Genomic DNA, 9,298 nt, shown 5'->3' on the forward strand with positions numbered 1-9,298 from the left:
CGCCGCCATTTCTTGTGCACACAAACACGAGCCGCGTCGAGTGAGAATGTGACAGGCGGCCCTGACTGACAGCGGAGCACGCTGAGAAGGCTCGGACGCGGGTGAAGAGGAAGGCAGCGGGGGAGACCGGTGTGGGGGGGGAAGGGGGGGTGTGAAGTTTGGGAGGAAGGTGCGTCGGGAGCAGCGCAGGTCGACGGGACACATCGCTACGCTGAGAGGAATTTGTATTAAATTCGTCCCCCCAAATTGTTTCCAGGCCACAGCCATCAAAACGCTGTCAGATCACCGACTCTCTCTCTCCCTCTCTGCGTGTGTGTGTGTGTGTGTGTGTGTGTCCTCTCTCTCCTCACACACATACACGCACACACACCACTCGTTAGTCTCTCTCCACTTTGAGTCTTAGCTTACACAAACAGTCAGAGGAAGAAAGGCAGGGAGGCGAGGGGAGGGAGGGAGGGAGGGAGGGAAGGAGGGAGGGTGTACAGGGCAGTCTGGCAGTCTGTGTGTGTGTGTGTGTGTGAATTTGTGTGTGTGGGAATGTGTGTTTGTGTGTGTCTTTGTGCGTGCGGCCTGGTTCTCGCAGCCATCAGAAAGGTCTCAGCCCCTGAAATGCAGCGCATGGAATAATATAGCTGCAACTGAAAACACGTCTGGTGATTTCACGCATGCTTGGCAGCGGCCGGCGCTCCGTCTCTTTGAAGTGGTCGGCCGCGTCCCATTTGGAAACCAAATCAACGGCCCGGTTTTCCCCGGGATGTTTGACATCACGTTAACAGATCACGCAAAATAGAGCGGTGATTTTAAGCTCTTATGTCACTGCCGTCTGGACTCACATCCTTAACCTTCTCTTCACTTTGGGCGAGCTTGTTTTCGTCGTCATCCGGCCAAGTTCTGCAGCTACTAGCACCGCTTTGGAATTCCAATGTTTTGTAACCAAATTTAGACATTTTTGTGTTGTTGTAACCTCGGTTTCTCCTTTTAAGATCATCAGAGTAGCTTTCAAAGTAGCTTCCTCGCCACCAGCGCTGACGGATCCCATGTTCCTGCAGGAGTTCTGGTCCCAGGTTCATATGTTCTGGGTCCCAGCTGTGATCGGTTTGATGGTTGGCTGAGTTCAGACAGCAAAAACAACCTCTCCCCCGCTTCTCAGGCCAAAGGTACAAGGCTGTGTGTGTGTGAGAGTGTGTGTCAGCGGGAGAGAGTCGGCTTTCTGCTACAGGATCTGGAGATGCTGCTTGGGGGAGACACGGGCCGAGGAACCCAGCCTGACCGAGGAGGAGGAGGAGGAGGAGGAGGGGTGGTGGTTGCTGTTGCGAGGGGTGGAGGTCAATTAGAAGCAAATGCCCTCCATCGCCATGGTTCCACCGTAGGGCGCCTCTCGCTCGCTCTGTTTTTGGAGGACTCCATCCGGACCTCGCTCACCCCGACCGTATCGCTCACTCTCAATCACCGTCACCCAACCTTTCAAAACACGCGTAAACAAAGAGAGATCAGAACAGGCCCACGCATTTCATGTCCCATTTCATTTCCACAGCCACTTTAATCTCAGCGATGCAACGCCGCTGTTGATTCGCCGATACAAGACGCTGGCCCCTCCCACTCTGAACGTTCTCAGCGCAAAGAATTGTTTGTTTTACTGGTATCCGCTTCTCCAGACTCCAAGCAGGGATGAAGTCAGGATTCCGGAAGGTTGGACGGATCGATAAAGACGTCTCCTTTCCTTCTCCAGGCGTCCAGGCTTTTATCACGCTGATGCTCGCCACGGCAACAAGCCACGTCTCCCTCGAACTTGGATGCGATCACTCTTATAAAACCATCGGCGCACATAAACACACAGTAAAGTGGAGCCAGATCCAGGTCCAGATCTTGACATTCTAAGCCCCTGGACAGTTTGAGGGTCCTGATGGTTTAGGTTTAACACCCCCTCACCCCCCTTTCTCCATTCACACACACACACACATTCACAGATCTCTGGAAAAGGAGAGCGAGACATTTCTTTGGCTTTCCTCTCGACGAGCAGTGGGATATATGGAGAGGAATATATCCGGTTGTGATGCTCCTGCTGGAAAGATCCAAAGATTTCGAATCAGAGTGAATGATGGCTGAGGTGTCCAGCAGAGAGAGAGGAAGAGGAGGAGGAGGGGGAGGAAGAAGACGGGATTTAAGTGGAAAGGGCGGGGGGGGGAGAAAGGTGAAACAATGCAGAAACGGTGTTGGCAAAAGTCGTGACAGGAGCGAAGGAAATATTGGGAAAGAAAGGAGCGCTGTCAGGGAATCAGGGGTGGGAGGAGAGAGAGGAGGGGGGGATGGATGGGACAGACGAGGAGACACGGGAGAGGTTTGAGGGGGAGAGAGAGCAGAAATGCAGATAGAGTGAAAGCGCCTGTCCGTGTACGCTGGATTAGAACCACATGTGTCTGCCTGAGGTGAGGACGCACACACACACGCAACCGAGGAACGAATGGCGTCACTTGCACCCACGAGGGGCCGCACGCTCCTTTCCATAAACTTATTTCCCCCTGCCAACTTTCTGCCGCTCGCAAAAACTTCTTACGCGTCGTCGTCGTCGCTGCGGCGGCGGCGTCGTCGTCCTTCATCTCCACTCGCTCAAAAACACAGACGGCTAAATGCGCCGCTTGTGTTTCCCCGAGGTCGTCCTCCCTCTCAAGCACTCCGCTAACACAACAATACTTTTGCTGCGCGTTGCCATGACAAGAGGGTCCCTGAAGAAACCTATGCGGTCAGTGGAGTCATGGGAAGAGGGTGGTAGGGAAACCGGATCCCCGGGATGCACTGGAGGGCCCGGTATCGCGGAGAAAGGCCACTGTGTCTCCCAGGCTCACAGGGAAGCTTTATGGAGTGGATCGCTTGCTCGTCATTTACTCAAATTGACCACACCGGTGTCGGATTGATGTTCGGATTTCAAGTTTGTGCGTGTTTTGTTCTATCTAACGGTTTCGATCACAGACAAAGCCGGTGATGCCACACTTTGTTGCATGTTGTCTTTGGTAAAAAGTTATTTGGGACAGTTGGAAGAGTGAGAGGGAGGGGAAAAGGAGAGGAGAGAGAGGGGTAGCTGGGAGAAAAGGGGGCGAGACGGCCATGCTATGGGAAAGTGTTTTGGGGAAACCAAATTAAGGGAAAGAAAGGCCGGACACAAAGGCCTTTGAAAGCGGCAGACAGTTCCCTTGACATGCGCCTTAAAAGAGATGCTGCCGGCGATGCCAAGAAGGGGGGAAACGAAATGAAGAGAGAGAGAATGGCGAGACCCCGGGGGGGGGGGAGGGAGGGGGGGACGGCCAGAGATCAAGGAAAAGATGGGCTGAAGTAAGAGGGCAGAGAGAAAAGGATCAAACTGAAAAGGGGAGGAAGAGGAGAGCGGAAGAGAGTGATTGAGTTCATGATAGATGTAATGAGTCCGAGTAAAGGCAACAGAGAGAGCGCTGTGGTGTGTGGAGCAGACAAAACACTCTTCAAAGGTATGCGTGTGTGTGTGTGTGTGTGTGTGTGTGTGTAGTGGGGGGAATCGTCATTAAACAGGGAGCAAACCGCCTGAATGTCAAATGGCTCCAATCCCCACTTTGCTGGTTCATTCCTCAAAGGTCTCACTCGCGTTCTTCCGCAGCGTGTGTGAGGATCGAGGCTCGTCTCCTCGTCACCTCTTGTACGATGTCATCAGCTCGGTTATACGTTGTAAGATGAACACCGATGCAGCCACGCCCCTTTCTAGCTTTGTATTCTCTCTTCCACGGATCCCAGGTCGAGTGTGTGTGAGGCTGATCCAAACTGCTGGAGGATGTAATGAATGTGTGTGTTCCTCCTTTTAAAATACAGTTCAAAGGACACACAGGTTTGGGAATCTGTGGAAGTGAAGTAAAGTGGTAAACAAGCAGCAGCCACTTTGCGGCGCTGCTCGCTGCAGACGTCAACAGAGAAACCGCAACACGGCTTTTTCTCATGCAGATCCGGCCTCTTTGATGCAGCCTCTCTCTCTCTCTCTCTGTCTCTCTCTCTCTCCTTTTGCCATTGTGCGCCCCTCACAATTCACACCGGACTCACTCTCTTGCTGCCCCTCACACACACACACACACACACACATTATTCCTTCCTTCGGGCTGCGACTGACTCCGGCATGAAATCAATTTCGGAGCCCGGGTCCTCCCACCAACCTTCTTCGGCGCCCATTTTCTCTCACCATGAAGCGAGACCGTTGCTGTGCCAGCCTGGAGAATAAAACCAGCCCCCCCCTCTAACTTAATGCCCCCCTGTCCCCGACCCAGAATCCTTCAGGGCCGTGCCGTCATCGCTCCCGCTGTCTCCCACCGGTCTCGAGCAGCTCGTCCTCCGGGATATCGCAAAATGTGACCAGTTTGTTTGACATGTAAGCATAATGGGATTTGCTATGCAGCCTGATGAACACACGTTAATATCTTGCATACCACACACACACACACACAACTTAGGCTGTGATATGCTTTAGTATGAATGAACAGAAACTGGAAATAACCGTGATCCAAACAAACCCCAGACACATCTGGTCCTGACATTTCAGGTGAACTAAGGTTTGCTTCAACCAAACCAAAGGGGGGTTGTGTAACCGCCCTCAATCACTGGAATGAGGCAAGAGCTGTCAAACACTCGTGCTATATTTCATTTTCACCCCCAGTACCCCTGCCTTTGATCAGCAGAATGGCACATTAACACAACAGTTTGGCAACGTGACAACAACATGAAAAGGTTTGGAATCCCAAAATTGGTATAAAGTGAGAAATAGTGAGCAGGTTGAAAGAAGGGTGGACATGCAGAGGTGCGGCGGCTCGGCTTTTATCACCGCTATTCCCTCTGCCGACGCACACCGCTCCTTCCTAATCCGCACTGACAGGGTTTTCATCATCTGGGGAGGCGGGGACGACGGAGGACTGGAGGGGTTCAGGAGAGGAGGGGCGACTTTCCTCCGCTCTCTACCCAGCGGCGGTGCTCGCCGTCCGGCCCGGGCCGAGGCCACCAAGGCCCCCTTTGTGCCGGTTATCACCAAGTGGTGAGTGACGGCAACGCGGCCTCCCGCTCTCAAGAGAGGCAAAGGGGTAAGGAGGGGAAGGGGAGGAGGCCAGGAGGAAAAGGTGCAGGAGAGGAGTAGATTGGAATGTTCCCAGAAGAGACAGAGAGCGCAGGAGAGGGAGAGAGAGGAGAGGAGAGGAGAGGAGGTGCATCATCTGTGCTCGTCTCACAGGTGCACGGCTGGAGGAATGTGCTTTGTTGTGATGACTCAACACTGCAGCCATCAATGAAACGGCAAAGGTAAAACCTGAGCCGGAGTGGGAACGCTCACGGCTCCGCTCCTTATCTCTCCACTTCATCTCACGGCTTTGTTTTATTTGACAGGCTCCAATTTAAAGAAGATGATGTCACCCGAGCTCGGACCGGCCCGCGTTGCGTGTTTCCTGCCGTGATTTCATGTCTTGGTTCAATTAGGCGGGCTAAGTCGCCGACCTCAGCACTGAGTGACGGGCGGGGCTTGCGTGGAAACAAAGCACAGACGTTGTGACACATCCGAGGCGCAGCGCAGGTGGAAGGGCCCGGACGACGCAAGGGTTCAAAGGTCACTCCATCCCCGTCCTGTTTCTTAACCCTCTCCCACGCTCCCTCCATCATTAACACACCTGTCTCCTCTCCAGCACCTAGGTCCCCTTTCGCCCCATCTCCGTCACACACACACACACACACACACACACACACACACACACACACAAACACAGCATGCATACACACAAATACCCGTGTCAGACATCTCTCCCTCCCTCTCTCTCTCTCTCTTTCTCACACACACACATTCCGTCCCACCCCAGCTGCCTGCGCACCTGGGCTGGCAGCTGTCATCGCCGCGGTAACTGGCATACAGCTGGCCGTGTCACTATCACCTGGCTCATCTGCCTCTGAGAGGAGATGGCAGAGAGAAGATTGAGAGACGAAAACTGAGAGGAGATTCAAGGTGGCTGAGATTGAGGGGAGGAGGGGGGAGAGAGAGGAGGGAACGAGGACAAATGGAGGAACCATCCTGGAAGCCTGGAAGGGTTTGCTTCCCAGTTGCAGCGCCTCCTTCCTTCTCCAGACTGAGGATCTAATGCCACATCACCATGGCAGATACACTACAACCCCAGCTTATGTCTCATGTCATAAAAACTCTCACCTTCTGCTTTTTAAAAAGGTCAGGCTCAGGGCTTTCTCACCGACCCCCCGCACAGACGGCTTTAATCACAGCCGAGGAAGTGGCGCGGCTTAACGTCAACCACCCCTGCGAACCCCGGCAGAAATCCCCTTTAATATCTTTTAATGTTCCTGTGTGAGAAAACCAGTCTGCACGCAAGTGTGTGGCAGTGTGTGGCGAGGCCCGGCGCAGCATATGGGGCGCCGCCTGTGAAGCAGAGGGAGGAGGACATCAAAAGGTGGGTTTTATACCCCCCACATACCCCCATTGCCACCCCTCACTATAAATCCCAGCCCCAAAAGGAGCCATTTATGGGACAAGAGCCCATTTATTGGCCCCCAGAAGAAGAAGAAGGCGGCAATTCAGAGGTGCAGGATGAAAGATGACAAGGGTGTTGTTCACAACTTTGTCTTGTCTAGGCTGAGCGCTAAGAAAGAGGGAAAGAGAGTGAGGTAGAGGTTGTGTATGCGTTGGAACGAACACGATTGTAAGAGCACCTTAAGAGCAAACAGGGTTTCATATCTCCCATGCTGTACTTGAAGCAGCTGCGGCTCAGATCAGGCTCTGCTCCTCTGACCTCCTCTGCCCCAGAGCCCACAAAGTGCTTTTGAACGGACAAGGAGGGACAACGGAATAAGCAGAGCGAGGTGGAGCGGATGGCGTCGGCCTCAGAGTCGCTCAGGTGTGTTACACCGCTATAAAAGTCTCTACCATGCACCGACCAACTCAAGCATGCACGCACAATCCTCCTGTTGAGTGCTGCTGATGGATGGAACAGCGTTTCACCCGGAGCACTTGTCATTTTATCCATCTCTGGACACATGAGAACACACACTTTTTCACTCAAAAACCACACCAACTCCTACACACTCCTAAGACACACACACACACCAAAGTCACACGTCCCTTTGAGGTTTCCCCCAAACTGTGAGTCAGCCACATACATTATGTCTGGAAACGACTTCTCCACGAATCACCGCTTGAACCGCCGCTCCATCCTCTTATTCATTTACTTTAATAGTTTGTAATCGTTACCAAGTATCATTAAGGCCAACCTCTGCGGATCCTAGCAGCGTTGTAGGGAAGCCAAATGTTTGTTGTCGAGCTTTTATGGGCTTCCTGCGAGGAAGGGTTGTTGTTGTTGAGTGTAATCTTGGCACGCCAATAACAAGTTTCAATAAAAGCAGCTGCGTTCTGACGGTGGTTAAGCCGCTCACTTCCTCCCTCGCTTTATTTTTTTGCTGCTGCTCTGGGAGGAATAAACTGAGCGCTACCTGCGAAATAAAGGAAGTATCAACTTATATTCTTTCACATTCTCCTCCCTTATTCTTTCTACTTCACTCTTCTTTGTCCTCATCTCTCTTCTTCCCCCCCACAAACAGGTTGCAGGGGGTTTTGAAGCAGGATTGCTGTGGGAAACGCTTGTCAGCATTTTGCTTGACCACACTGCCCCCTTTAGGCGATAACCTGCTGCTGCACGTCAGAATAGAGGCGAGAGGGAGGAAGAGGTTCTCAATATGCGAGGCAGGCAAGATGGAAATGATTACATAGGGTTTAAAAGTGAAATTGATTCTTCCATGGCAATATAACTCTGATTAAAGATCATATTATAATAGCAGGTTGCACTTTTTACCTCATATTATATGTTTGGGAGTCATTTTGAAGCCTTTGCTTTCGTATAAAAAGGCACTTTATTTAATTGCATATTCTATTGTCCTATTGGGGAAAACATGCAAGACTGGAGAACAAAGCGGACATGGAGGAGGCGTTGGCGTTCATTCTGAAGTGGTGTTTGACGAAACACGGCGAGTACATTAGGACACACTTGAAACTCAAGATCCAGTATAAACAGAGTGATTGATAGAGGACAGAGGCTTTAAATATAATACGGCAATAACAATAAATCCTGAGGGTCCAAACACTTTGCTCCGGTAACGCTTAGCAACGGGAACAAATGGGTGATTTATGCCTGTAATATTCTTCTCATTATGTAGCTGAAGGTTGATGTAGAGGCCCGATATGATTTCTTTAGACTGGAAGCAAACTGGGCAAACATTAAACGCAGCATTTAATCGAATCTTTGCAACGTAATGGTTTTCAGTCCCAGAATCCATTTTGATCTTTCAGTTAAAGCAGCAGAGAGGTTTCACTCCCCCCTCCCCAGTGCACCATTAAAGCACACACACACACACACACACACACACACACACACACACACACACACACACACACACACACACACACACACACACACACACACACACACACACACACACACACACAGACTCCCTGTGCGGCTACAGGAGTTCCCCCTCACGTGTAAAATTAAAAAGCGCTCAGATAAACATTATTGAAGCTCTACTGGAGCGTGAACGTTCCACGGCCACTGGCCCCGACCCCGACCCCGACAGGTTCCCGTTTCCTCTGGTTTCTCTGCTCTCCTCCATCAATCATGCCTTATTTTCTTACCGTTTGGAGTCAGACGGATGAAGACGGATCACACACCTGTACAGCTGCCCAGGTCCCAGAGATTACAATCCAACCCTCAACTCTTGTCTCTGTGAAATCACTTTAAAAAGGACAACTCACTAGAGTCACATTTTTTTTTGATGTCTTCTTCTCTGTGAAACATTTGGAAGCCAAAATAAGTATCCCTGTCTGTGATTGGCTGATGTATGATGTGAACGCACCAGGTGTGCTCTTTCGTTAACCCGAATTCATTACACCTGTTGCCAATCCACCAATCAGCTGATGACCCACAGATACTTGTACCCTTTAAGCTTTGCACACCGGTTGCCTCTTCCTCAAGCAAATCATTGGTGGATGAAAAAGCTTTTAAAGGCTCTGTGATTTTATTCATCTGTCTGAATCTGACTCTGTTTAAATGTAGTTTGTGTTGGAGTCTCGTCAGCTTGTTGTGCTCGGTGACTCAGCGTGCTCAACCACAATGGGTTTGATTCTGGGTTTGATTCAGCACTTTAGTCACGTCTGTCCCACTCTGTCACCCACCAGCTTGTCTCATCCCGACCCACTTTGATCCGCCTCAGTGAAGCCAATAATGCATCAAGTTTGTAGGGACTTTAAACAACTTTT

Source organism: Genypterus blacodes, unplaced genomic scaffold (assembly GCF_046128005.1).
Source record: "Genypterus blacodes isolate CSIRO-AG114 ecotype Tasmania unplaced genomic scaffold, CSIRO-AGI_Gbla_v1 ptg000055l_1, whole genome shotgun sequence".
Lineage (NCBI taxonomy): Eukaryota > Metazoa > Chordata > Actinopteri > Ophidiiformes > Ophidiidae > Genypterus > Genypterus blacodes.